Raw genomic sequence first — 14,538 nt, 5'->3', positions numbered from 1 at the left:
TCGTCGTCGTCGCGTAGCAAATGGTGCATGCAATCAACAGCGAAAAGAAATGTGCATCCGATGAGTAAGGTTTCGTTTCACTTCTCGGACTGGCAGCGAGCAGTGCACAGTGGTTCGAACATGAACAAAGCTCGAAAAAATATTAAATCCGGCTTATCTCTGAAGAGTAAATAAACTTTGATTCATCGTATTCCACAAACAAATCCCTACACTGAAACGTTTTGGTTTTATTTTTTCTTCTTCTTTTTGGCATTACGTCCTTATTGGGACAGAGCCTGCTTTTGCAGCTCAGTGTTCAATGAGCACTTCCACAGTTATTAACTGAGAGCTTTCTTTGCCATTTTTGCCATTTTCGTATTCGTATATCGTGTGGCAGGTACGATGATACTCTATGTCCAGGGAAGTCAAGGAAATTTCCATTACGAAAAGATCCTTGAACTCAGACACCTGCAGCATGGCTTTGCTTTGTAGCCGAGGGCCTTTACCAGTCGGCTAAAGAAGGCCCCTGGTTTTCATTTTTTCGTTTAAATTCCGAATTTCCAAAACGACGTAGGTTAGATTTTAAACTTTCTAAATCTAAACTTGAACAAAACCAATGCAGAGTTCTGTTTGATCCTTCGATCTTGACGCTTGCTCCTTCGGGGGCGAGCGACGAGGGCAGGATCAAACATGTCGCGCGTCGGTCTAGTAAGTGAAAAAGTGGCGTTATCGGTTAGTTCGGTTAGAGTAAGTGAAAAGTGCCGCGATCGGTTAGTTCTTTTTGTTCCTTCGACTTTGACGCTTGCTCCTGGGCAGTGCGTCAAGAAAGCCCGAGCAGTCGTCAGTTTTTTTCCTTTTCCGGTCGGGCGCCTATTTTTTTTTTTTTTTCTGAGTGCTATTATAAATCCGAGCAAACGAGTGAAGCTGAGAGTGAATTGTGGCTGCTCAGTCAAGGATAACGGATCAATTGGTGAGCTCGTTTCATGCTACTATTTCTAATCTATAAAATATGTATGACTGCACATTTAATCGTTACAATGGTGGGACGTAAATATGATTTTTCAACAAACTATGAATGGTTCGTCACTGTGAGTGTCGACACAAACTCTGATTCATGAATTATTTATGTTTATCATATTTTTTTGTTTTCACAACACCCCTTTTTTACCTTTAATTTTGTAATTAAAAAAAAACTTTGAATGGTTTGGCACTACAAGTGTAGAGTTGCGAAAATTTCACTTTATTCAACAAACTTTGAATGGTTCGCCACTGTAAGTGTCGCCATAAGAATAAGAGTGTTCTATGATGTTCCAACCAATCGAGTTTTTTTTTGTTTCTTTTCAAATAAATAAAATATAATAACACATGCTTTCGTCCTGACAGCTGTAGGAATTTCACATTTAGGTATTTGTTTAACAAACTTTGAATGGTTCGTCACCTTAAGTGTCGGCATAATTTTCCTCTACATAGAAATTGTTCATATCAAATGAAAGTATTATATTTACATATTAGCATGTATATATCTAACAAATCATTATTTTTCATGGTATAATCGCTTATCAAAGTGAATCCTGTGACCCAGCGATCATTCCCATTAACAAACATCCCTCCCAGTAACCTTTGTGGAGATGCAGAGGCAAACACGGTCTCCAAATAGCAAAGGTTACACACTAACATTCCTTCTCCCAATCCCACCTGACTGCAAGGTCTTGGCCGGCGTCGTCAATGACCCTGTATAAATAGAGGCACTGAATTATGCACATTGAAGAAGATTATGGCCAATCCCAGCCGAACTTCTAGTTGATTCTGTGTGCATTTTCACTGACTTCGGTCAATCACGGAATAGCAACCATTGATATGTGTAGTCAGTCTAAGCTAAGCTAAGCTAAACTTGAACAAAACCGATGCAATTATTTAAATAAAACGGTATAACTTTTTCATCAAACTTTTATGGAATAATAATAGAAAATCTCCCATGTTTGAATGCAAGCTGATTTCGTGTGAAGTTTAAGCGATGTGTACAGTGACCCCACGCAGTTGAATCACCCACAATTTATGAATCAGCTGATTTCAAAATACAAAATTATTATCAAACTTGACACAAAACATCACAGAATTATTTGTACACATAGGTTCTTATCAGTAAAAATAATTCTGTGATGTTTTGTGACAAGTTTGATAATGATTTTGTCTTTTGAAGCCAGCTGATTCATAAATTGTGGGTGATTCAACTGCGTGGGGTGACTGTATGGTGAAAAAAAAACAATAAGGAGGGTATTCATTCTAAAACTACTCCTCTGGAAGTACCATTCCGGTTTGAGCTTTTTTTTAATTTAAAAACAGTTAGTGAGTTATGTATGGACCACACATATCAATTTGTTTAGAAATGAGTTGTATAACATTTCCAAAACCATTGTTTCAATCTTTGGCTTCAAACCACAAAAGCACTAATGAAGCCGAGATAAATATCGCCGATCAGAGGAGACCACTTTCATGTTTGAAGTTTCGGGCTCCCTCGAACCGCTGTGCAGCGAGCTGTGTGCCGACCCGACAGTAGCTATTGGCGGTGGTGGTGGGGCCTATTGAACTAAATTGAAGAAAAATGTAGCAATCAGCAGTTGTTCCTCGTTGCTTGCATCTTTTACACACGCATAAGCAGGCAGTTAGGAAGGTGTGCTCAAACAGGTGAGCTCCGAGGTGTGTGGTGCAGGTGTAGATTGGAGCGGAAATTGACGCCAAAAAAAAAAAAACACCGATGGCACGCGTGCGCTCGCTTTCTGGGCTGACAAATTTTGCGCTTTCTTTCCAAATTATTGAGATTAAATTATCGGCTTTTGTTGGATTTTTTGTTTGAAAGGGAAAGTTTTTTTTGTTGGTTGCTTGCATGTAGTATAGTTAATCAACAATTGTGAAGTGAGAATTAGTTTTTAATTATTAAGGATTAGTGTTGAAGTTAAACAAAGACATGAGACATTGATTCCACTTAAATATATCTCCAGGGGCCTTCCTTAGCCGAGTGGTTAGAGTCCGCGGCTACAATGCAAAGCCATGGTGAAGGTGTGCTGAAGAGCCATGCTGGCTCTGTCCCATTGGGGACGTTAATGCCAAGAAGAAGAAGAAGATGGTGTTAATAAAAGCATAATTTTGTTTTTCCAAATTGGGATGACAGTATTGCCTAAAGAGCGGCCAAACAATCGACATATTTTTACCTACTAAATTTAAACGTAGCTAATAAGAAATAAATTTCACTTTACAAGTAGCTTTTTTATTTCTTTAGGATATACAGCTCGAAAGCCTTGCGTGAGCAACGAATACCATTTTGTTGGGATAGAAATGAGTTGGAAAAGTCATCAATGTTAATACTAAAATGCTCACGCACCCAATCGTATCAACTTCGGTTGCTTTCACACCAGTAGCGCAACCAGAATTTGGCTCTAAGGGGGGGTTTTGTGAATTCAAAAATATTCCTGGATTAACATTAAAAAAATGAAACACCATATGCAAACTTAATCGTGTCGCTTACACCCTAGGTATACATTTCAGTATAAACATATACCACCATTCAAAGGGAATCTGCTGTACTTGGTGAAGTTTTCCGAAACACGTTTGTGGGGTACAGAAAAACCTTGGAGTTGCAAAGAACATTCAGTTCTTTAAATTTTTTTTTCATATAGTGTGCTTTTCAAATATGAATGTTTAAACGGAATTACTATATTCTGATGCCGCTTTGCAAACTTACATTTTGTCTTAGTTTGTTCGAAAATTGATCCTAGCTACATTTGTATGCATTAGCATATACATTAGCATTATATCGTTCGATAACTCTACGTCTCTGCTGTTCCTTAAGGGAGCAGGATCCGTCATCAATTTTAGAATTTTCAAAAGCATTTTTTTCGTTCAAAATTAAGAAAGTTTACATGAAAATATGTTCACTGTATTCTATTCTTCAACCAAAACACAGCGAACACATTTTCGTCGAAAATATTTCTGTTTACAACAGAAAAACTTCTATTGATGTTTCGATGATGACGATGATTACAATGACGGATCCATAAACGTTAAATACGTTTTCAAGTTATTCAACGAACAAAATGACCTTTCAGCGCAATACGTTGCACTAAGAAGCATCACGATTGTCATTAGTAGCTGGTGGAAGGCAAATTAGCATTACAAATATCAAAGCATTTCCGGATTGTGGGCAAAAAAAAAGATTTTTCTGCTTAGGAATGGAAGTACCATCTCCCTTAAACTATCCCCGGATTTCTAAATGCATTCATTAAAAATAAAAAATGACTACATGCTAGACCGAACAAAAGTTTTAAAACATCACATTTTGCATCAATCAACTTTTTACCGGTCTTGATATTCATACATATCTGTATGTATGTTTGACAAAACCAAAACCTGCAGCTTTTTTATCAGAAAAGGCAAGAAAATTTATTTTTTTCAACTCCTCTAAGGTATTCATATTAGATAGCTACAATTTAGAAAAACATAACTGTTAATACAACTTATTGATCGGGTGTCTGTGGATTATAGTGTTGAATTTCAATAACTTAGTTGATAATCCTTATGAAAAAATGGCTTTGGGAGGGGGTTTGACCACCAAACCCCCCCCCCCCCCCCCCTTGGTTGCGCCACTGTTTCACACGCAACCAATATGAACATTCTGCGGCACCTAAAAGATTATTTCATTTGTTTGACGTATGCTAAGTCAGATTTATTGTCACTTTATATACACTAAAAATTTTTACACAATGTAGGAAATATTTTTATTAGGTTACATGTTTTCAAGAAATGGCTCAGAATATTGAATATTAATTTCAAGTACTGTAGTGTATCCAAGAGATGACATTATACCACTGAAGCCTGATGGAGACGGATTCTGTGTCGAACGAAAAATGAATCTGATTGAATGTGAAGCAAACTTAGCGTGCATCGCCCGAAGAAAAGTCGTTTGTGATAGGGGCTCCAATTCAATCGTTCCATGTTCCGTATCACTGTCTATTTCGCGCAGCATGCAACCGTGTAAATACATAAAACATTAGTCATCTCGATCTCGGGGAGGAGGAGGAAAAACCATGAATCTACTAAAACCACAGTCGTACTGCCGCCAATAGAAAATGGAGCAAATGTGGAAAGCTGATCGTTTTTCATTTGCTTTGGAGGAGGATGGTGAAATGAATGCAATAGATGGTTAAAGTAAGATGGGGCAAAAGTTCAAGTGGGTCGAACGTTTATTTCTTAAGACTCATTTCATTTATTTAGTTAACATCTAAGCAGATAAAAATTATAAAAATTTCACGCCACAATATTCGGTTTATGGCCGCATCTCTCCATCTTTGGTTCTGCCCCATGCTCGCCAAATCGATGCGCACTTGATCCGCACACCTTGCTCGGATGGAGCGCAGCATGCCTTCTTGTACCAACCGGATCCGAAGCAAACACCATCTTTGCAAGATTGCTGTCCGGCATTTTTGCAACATGCCCTGCCCATCGTATCCTTCTTTCCTTGGCCACTTTCTGGATACTGGGTTCGCCGTAGAGCTGGGCGAGCTCGTGGTTCATCCTTCGCCGCCACACACCGTTTTCCTGCACACCGCCGAAGATCGTCCTAAGCACCCGACTTTCGAAGACTCCAAGTGCTTGCAGGTCCTCCACGAGCATCGTCCACGTTTCATGCCCGTAGAGGACATCCGGCCTTATGAGCGTTTTGTACATGGCACATTTAGTGCCGGTGTGCATCTTTTTTGACCGCAGGTTCTTCTGGAGGCCATAGTAGGCCTGAATTCCACTAATGATGCCCCTCCGTATTTCACAGCTAACGTTATTGTCAGCCGTCAGCAAGGATCTAATATGAGCATGATGAACATGATTGACCGCCCGCAGTTGCTACTCCGTTATTGCAAGAACAGCTGTACTTACACAGCTAACCAACAGACACTAGTCGAGATCAGTAGTATCCTCAATGTGTAAGTACTGGTGCTCTCATTATTATAACAAACAATAACGGTGCCGGCTGCGTCCGAATGCAGGTCAATTTAGGGATGGGAGGGAAATCTTGACGTGTTACTTGCTTTACGGAAGCCGAGGAGTCCTCTGCACTTCTACAAGAAAACAATGGGAGTTTGGATAAGGGAAATGATTCGTTTTGGTAAACGATAAAAATAAAGTTTGAAACGAACACGTGAGCATATGCACGGGTGACCGATACCGATAGTGCGATTATTACGCGAACCGAACACAATTGATCCGGATTCCGTCGATCGCCCATATAGGAGCAAGCAACAGATTCTACGGACCAAACACTACTGACGCGCTTTGTTTGTTTTGTTGTCACCCGAAACCCTAATTTTTTTCTGCAGCCCAACGCGAACCGGACACAATTGATCCGGGTTCCGTCGCTCGCCCACAAAAGAGCAAGCAACAGATCCAACGGGCCAAACACTACTCAACGTTATTGTCAGCCGTCACCAAGGATCTAAGGTAGACGAACTCGTCGACCAGCTCGAACGTATCCCCGTCTATCGTAACACCGCTACCTAGGCGAGCCCTATCGCGCTCGGCCCCACCAACTAGCATGTACTTTGTCATGGTCGCATTCCTCACCAGTCCAACTTTTGCTGCCTCGTGTTTCAGGTGGGTGTACAGGTCTGCTGCCATTTCAAATGTTCGGCTGACAATGTCCATATCATCCGCAAAGCAAACAAATTGACTGGATCTCATGAAAATCGTACCCTGGCTGTTAAGCCCGGCTCTTCGCATAACACCTTCTAGCGCAATATTGAACAACAGGCATGAGAGTCCATCACCTTGTCGTAGTCCCCGGCGGGATCCAAACAAACTGGAATGTTCGCCTGAAACCTTCACACAATTGTGCAATGTGCATACCTTCCATCGTCGCTCTTATCAATCTCGTGAGCTTCCCGGGAAAGCTGTTCTCGTACATGATTTTCCATAGGTCTACGCGGTCGATACTATCGTATGCCGCCTTAAAATTGATGAAAAGGTGATGCGTTGGGACCTGGTATTCACGACATTTTTGGATGATTTGCCGTCAACGAAGCCGGCTTGATAACTTCCCACGAACTCGCTTGCTTTAGGTGATAGACGACGGAAGATGATCTGGGATAATACTTTGTAGGCCGCATTTAGAATGGTGATCGCTCGGAAGCTCTCACAATATAACTTGGCGCCTTTCTTGGATATGCGGCATATTACCCCTTCCTTCCACTCCTCTGGTAACTGTTCTGTTTTCCAGATTGTGCCTATCAGCCGATGCAGACAAATGGCCAGTCTCTCCGGGCCCATCTTTATGTGTACAGCTCCGGTACCATCCTTACCAGCAGCTTTATTGTTCTTGAGCTAGTGAATGGCATTCTTAACCTCCCTCAAAGTGGGGGCTAGTTGGTTTCCATCGCCCGCAGTACTGACCAAGGCATTTCCTCCGTTGTCCAGTCCTTCATTGCCTATGATCTCAGTACCATTCGGGTGTTCGTCGAAGTGCTACTTCCACGTTTCGATCATCTCACGCTCGTCCGTCAAAATGCTCCCATCCTTATCCCTGGATATCTCGGCTCGCGGCACGAAGCCGTTGCGGGAAGCGTTAGGCTTCTGATAGAACTTGCATGTTTCTTGAGAGCGGCACAGCTGTTCCATCTCCTCGCACTCCGTCTCCTCCAGGTGGCGTTTTTTCTCCCGAAAGAGGCGGGTCTGCTGTTGCAGTTTCCGTCCAAAGCGTTCCACGTTCTGCCGGGTCCCTTGCTGCAGCTTGACCGCCCGCACTGCGTTCTTCTCCTCCAGCCCACGTACCCGACGTTGCTCTCAGCTGCATTGTTGATGGCTGCCTTCACTGTTCTCTAGCAGTTCTCAAGAGGGGATTCATCCAGCTCACCCTCTTCCGGTAACTTTGGTTTCAAATGACGAAAAAAGTTGATGTTTCATTCGCCTATGAATGATGATAGCAACTTCACCACATGCTTCATCCAGTCGATTATCACGGTAAACAAAAAAGTTTGGATCTCTTTTGAGTTTGGATTCAGGTTTCAAATAAGTTTCAGTTATAACTGCAATAAGTACCGTAAATTCGGGTACAATTGATCGGTAGGGTGAAATTGATCATCGTTTCTCACTATTTTATTTCTTACTAATAGGGCACCGATATCAATGTAACCAGTAGTAAATGAACGTTGTTTGTCTTAACAATAGTCAAACTGCTTATTTATATGAAAATAATCTAAAAATACAGAGTCATGCTCGGTGTGGTATTGACCGACTTCCATCAACTTCTAGTTCTTTACAAGGATTGACACATGATGTTAGCCTTAAAGTTTGTGATGATGCTCAAAATATATCCCAAAACAGACTGTATATTCAAAACTCGTACCAATTGGTTCATTATGTTAAAGTAATTCAATCTCTGTTAGAAAGTTTGGAATTCCTATGGAAATTGCCTACATTATGGCGTTCTACACAGTATGCTTTTATTATTTCCATAAATAATGTGTCGTTAAGAATTTGGCAAGCATATTCCAATTCAGGGAGCCTTAATGAAGTTAGTAGAGTTGTTTTCAAAACTAACAATAATCGCATTGATAAGTGATCAATTTCACCCCGAAATGGGATCCCTCGATTTAATATATTAGAGATAATTTTTAGCACTAAAATCACATTTGTTTGAAAATTTTGGTACATGAGCCAATAAGGCTCATCGTTGTACTTGTTTTTCTGCATTCAGTTGTTTGGCATTGACAACATCATAGAAAATAGATCCGAAAAACCGTGAAAAATGATCAATTTCACCCGAAATTTCGGTATGTTATTAACTGTTAGAAAATTAAACAGCTCGTTCTCGAAAGAGCATTCCAATTTGAAATGTGTAAAAAAATATTTGGGTCTATTGAAAAAAAAATTATCCGATAACAACATAATTAAATTGGGTAAATCCATTCAAAATTAAAAGTTTCGAAAAGCTACCCAGTGGAAGAAAATTAGCTTGTAAATGAGCATGATTATACTTTACCTGGTGAGTATGATTCTTAGGCAAGCGATCGTTTAATGAAAAATTAGCCTTGTTGGAGATTATGCATCGGGAATTTCGGGAACTTAGAACGTTTCCGTTCATCTGCCTGGTACGAGCCTCGACGATACGTCCACGTAAAGGGCAATCCCAAAAGTTAGACTAATTGTTACCCCCCCGTAATTTGCACATACAAACTGTTTGGTATCTTCCTTCATTAGCCAGACGCTCTTAGCGTGAGAAGAACCTCCGCAAATCATGCATTTAGCATCCATGCGACAATGATTGGTACCATGACTCCACATTTGGCACCGACGGCACTGAGTGGAGTTTTGGGAAATTTCTTCCAGATTTCTGTAAATGTTGCTGTTATATGGACATCCAACATAGTTTTGCTTTTTCTAAAGCTTTATCTGTGCTTAAATCGCTTTTGTTAAAAGGAACTAATTAATATTCTAGAGAAAGCCCTTTCCACCGACTTCCAGATTTGGTTCTCTTTTTTATGATGATTACTTGGAATGGAAAAAGTCCAAAAAATAATTTATTCCATTTTTCATCTCTTCAGGTGATTTATAATTACTTTTAAACACAGTTTTTTGGAAGGATAATGTGAGGGAGAATCTACAAATTAACAACTTCCTTGTTCGCGTTTGCATCCATGTTCAGTGAATAATCTAAAGAAGTGACCTTCGAAGAGGTTTTTCCTAGACGGTTAATCAAATCCTTAAACGTCATGATTAAATCCATTTCGAAATGAAGCGACATTCATCTAGAACAGTTAGCCTCAAAACAGCTACCATTAATTATATTTTGCTTTATTTTTTGACGTAACTATACACTTCATAAAAAAGAGGTTTGGTTGTTTTGGTTTGTAGTTTAAAACTTCAATCGTTACTTGCGATCGAACTTTTGCCCCACCTTACTCTAAGGGAAAACGAAAGAAAATAATGAAAAACGTTGCGATAATGAGTTGCTTTCCGTGACGATCATCGGCATAATAAAACAGTGGTGATAATCAAAGCTTATCAATGATTGAAAATATGTTGTAATGCCACTGGGGAATCTTTCCCTGTCTCGAAATACTCATTGAATACAAATTTGTAAATCTCTAAGATGAAATTTTCTTATTTGATTTTAACAAATGACATGGATACTTCAAAACACGTGTTTGAAAACCAGTATTATAATCAATTTAATACTGATCTATCAAATCATGTATTCTACCGCAACTTTTACGACCTCCGCTTGTGCTCGTTTAATATATGGACATATGTATAGGAGAGAAACAGAGCACTTTCAATCGGCTTGCCACCCCGAGAGTTTATGACGTAGAAAAACTCATTTCGTGCATTTTGCATTTCTTTTACGTTAGAGAAGAAACGGCAACCGGCCTACCATCAAGTACAAAAAACTGGAAATGAATTTATTAATAATAGATGGAAATAAATTTTTGACGAATTTATGAGACGCCTCTTGCAGTCTGACACGTCTTTCCATTGTAGGTGCGGCGGCGGCGGCGCCTTGCAAACATAGCGTGAACTGAGGTTTGTGAGGGAAAAGGTCGCTAAGATGGATTAAGATTAAGTTACTTGATGGGACCAGGCAGAAGGGCGCTCACTTGGGCGAGGAGAGGTTTCACTTTCGTTTGGGCCCGGGCACGACTTTACCATTTGGTGTAGGTTAAACAGAGATACTTTCGTTTTGAATTAATGAAGCGAAAATTAACGAACGTTTGTACGAATGGCAACAATTACAAGCGTCTATGACGTGGATCGTTTTCTTATGAACGCTGAAATACGGTGTGAGGTATTTGCTCGTAATTTATTTTACTGAGGGAGATTTGAATTGTGATGATTAGGGGCTGTTTTATTGAGTTTACGTCGAGTTAGTTAAGATTATTAAGTTATTGAAAGCTTCGTTGGCTTTGCATGCGTTTTATGAGTTACTATGCAGTCGACTTGAAAGAAAGTTTCACAATTGAATGGCTCGATGTAGTGTGTACAATATATTTTCTTTTAAACTAAAAATCAGAGCATGAGCAAGAAATATCATAAATATTATTTAGATCATATTGTTTATTGGAAAAGGCAAATACTTATGAAATCTTAAAAATGAGCAATAACTGGATACTATGTTTGGCTCCGTCTTTGTCTCTCCGTTCCGATTTAAATAAATTGCGGGAAGTGTTGGATCAATGAAATAGTTTGATAATTTAAATGATTAGAAAATATTATCTGTGATGAAGCAGTATTCCAACACTTTTCTGTACATGCACTCCCGTTCAAAAGTTTGGGCTCACTCCCTCAAAAACATACAAAAGTGTTCTGTCCATATCTCTGTGATTATTTGTCCAATTGAAACTCTCTAAGCCGCATTCGAATGGCAAATAGTTATTCTTACTTCGTATGTATTTTTCCAAAAACATGCTTTGAACTTTGTATGCTAAATTTTTGCTTAAAGTTGTGACATTTTTCAAAAAACACACTGAAAAATAATATTTAATTTTCTCAGCATTAGATCGACCAAAATTTTAAAACAAGTTGTCATTAGAATCGTAATATTATATTCTTTGAAGAGAAAATTTTGCGGAAAAATCTGGAAAGTATTCAAAATCAATGAAACAGTCAGTCAAGTCATCGTGCAAAAGTTTGGGTTCACCCCTCAGAATGGTGTATCGTGCACCTGAGCCGCACGCACATCATATATGTATTTTTCCAAAACCATTTTTTGAATTTTGTATACTAAATTTTTACTAAAGTAGTGACATTTTTAAAAAAACGCATTGAAAAAATATTGTTAATTTGCTCAGCATTGGTTAGACCAAAATTAAAAAAAAAGGTGTCATTTGAATCGTAATCTTATATTCTTTGAAGTGCAGTCACGAAATTTTTGCGGAAAAATCTAAAAACTACTCAAAATTAAAGAAACAGTCATTCATGTCATCGTGCAAAAGTTCGGGTTTTCAAAAAACGGAGATTAATGATTTTTGTCATGTAAAAAAACAAAAAAACGTCAAGAAATGTCAAAATATTTAGTTTATTTTTGGTCCAAGAAAATTGAATATCGGTCAAGCGGTTCAGTTATTATTTTTTTTTAAATAAAAATTTTGGAAAATCACGATTTTTATGGTCATTCTACTTCGGAAATGGTACTCCCTAATCAAAAAATCCAAAAATACATGTATCCTTATTTCAGATAAGGAACAAAGTAGCAAATTTTCACGGAATTCGGTGACCCACTAGATCGGGTTTTCATGGAATGGATGTGTTGCCGACTTGGGAATCACTGTCGAAGTCCCCCCAACTGAGCAACAACGATTGACGCATCGTTCTACCTAACGGCGATCGACCTACATAGGTAGGCCACGGGAACAGATTGGGATGTTTTATCCATTGTTTGATTAGCATCACGCAGATGAAAGTGTTGCACAAGAAGTTATTTTTTTCCTTGTAATTATTAAAATTGAATTAAAACACACTGCGGAAGTTAAAAATGCAAACACCCGTTTGAACTGAAAACTTAATCGATTTGTCACCAATCGCTAGTGACCAATCGATTAAGTTTTCAGCTTAAATGGATGTTTGGTTCTCCAGATTCGTGCTCTTGAAAATTTGAGGTTTGGTTTCGATTCATCTTCACCACAGACAAACAGACTAAGCACAGACAAACAGATTTAACACTTAGAACAAATTTCGATCAAAATCATTGTCACGACATTTTCACGCTGAAATTAGTGTGTTTGACCGACGGGCCAAAATATGGCGGTAGTATGTAAACGTCAAACGCGAACTAAAACGATGCGAGCGCTGCGGGTGGCGGATTGGCCACCTATCATATTTTTGAACCGATTGTTAAAAAAGTGAACGATGGAACACTCCACAGACGTCTGTTTGTCTGTGGACTAAGCATGCACACCCAAACTTGAAAACAGTGGTGCCAGTACCTGTTTTTTTCGATAACATATTCATTCACCGTGCCGCAAGAGGTTGAAGAAGGTTGGTAGTTGTTGGTTCATGTCAAAAACTCCGGTCGCACATACAGTATTGGACAAAACATTTGCTACTTTTTCGATTTTCCATATAAAATAGCCAACTTTGGTAAGCTAGATCTCAGTTATTTCTGGACCGATTTGGATGAAATTTTCACAGAACATCGGTTATAACTTGAATTTTAACATATGTTTTTGAATATTTTTTTCAAATCACGAGTTTATAAGTATTAACGGTTTAACTAAAGTGTAATTTTCGACGAAAAATTCAAAACTATTTATCTCATAATCCGATAGCTCTACACAAAACCTGTCTTCAGCAAACTTGTTCATCTCGTAAATATCTATAGCTTTGCTGAAGATACCATGGAGCTATTCTTTCAATATGTTTAGTTATGTCCTTTATAAAAAGCCATCTAAAAATTCACTTTAGTCAAACCGTCACTGCTTTTGAACTTGTGATTGGAAAAATCACTCGAAAATATATGTTAAAATTCAAGTTATGTCTGCCAAAATTTCATTCAAATCGGTACATAAATACACGAGATATAGCTTACCAAATTTGATCATTTTGTATGGAAAATCGAAAAAGTCACAAATGTTTTGTCCAATACTGTATAGCATGTAATCAGTTGCCATACTATTCTACACTATAACAATCCAAAAGGATGTGGAAGCCAATAATCAGAGGAAAACTGTTTATATTTGCAACTCTTAAAGTTTCGGGTCTTTGTTGACAAATGTTCGATTTAGGTTCAAGGCTTACTGTGATGGCAGATCAATAATGTTTGCATAACGTCAAACAAATTATACGAGCGAAGGAAACCATTTTAGACGAAAATCACGTCAATATCCTGCACTCTAAACACCGTTGGGGCAAACAATGTTTTATTCGCCTACTCTTCTATGTATTTCCTCGTACTCTAGCCGAAAATGGCTTTTTGTTCTAAGATGGCTATCTGTTCTGTGGTAGAACGCTAGTGGCGCTGTTGTCAAAAAAAAAAAAATATTATTTTGTTAGTACTTTTATTGAAGCTATTGATAGTATATCAGGCGCCATGTTTTAGAGATTTTTTTTTATTTTGGTTAGAAAAATTGATTTGACATTTAAGGCTAATGCTTCTACTGGCTCGTCACACGCGCTTACCAGGAATACTTTTATGTAGTTATGTTTGCCTAGTACAATAACCCTGCGGAAGCATACGGCTTCGGTCTATGCCTATGCTTCTTCGGTGGCCAGCCAAGTTTTTCAATTCAAATGCTAGAATCTCAACCACGTTGAACCGCGGCAGTGCTTTAAAACAGCTTATGGCCAGTTTAATCCATGGTTTAATTCCTTTTCGTCGATTTGAAACCTTCACCTGCGAATCTCAAATGCACATTGAGATTTTCTCATCAGACGGCGCATGAGCCAGTGCAGATGTGATCGCTAGTACCGTTTTGTCTTAAATTCAGAACAGACTCATATTCCGAACACTCGGTTTTTGTATAGCGATGTTGTTGAAATGTTTCGCTGAAATATGTCATCAAATTGCAAGAAAATGGCGGTCAA

Source organism: Aedes aegypti, chromosome 3, assembly GCF_002204515.2.
Source record: "Aedes aegypti strain LVP_AGWG chromosome 3, AaegL5.0 Primary Assembly, whole genome shotgun sequence".
In the NCBI taxonomy this organism is placed as follows: Eukaryota; Metazoa; Arthropoda; class Insecta; order Diptera; family Culicidae; genus Aedes; species Aedes aegypti.
The sequence above is the reverse complement of the archived record's forward strand: the minus strand, read 5'-3'. Positions refer to the sequence as shown.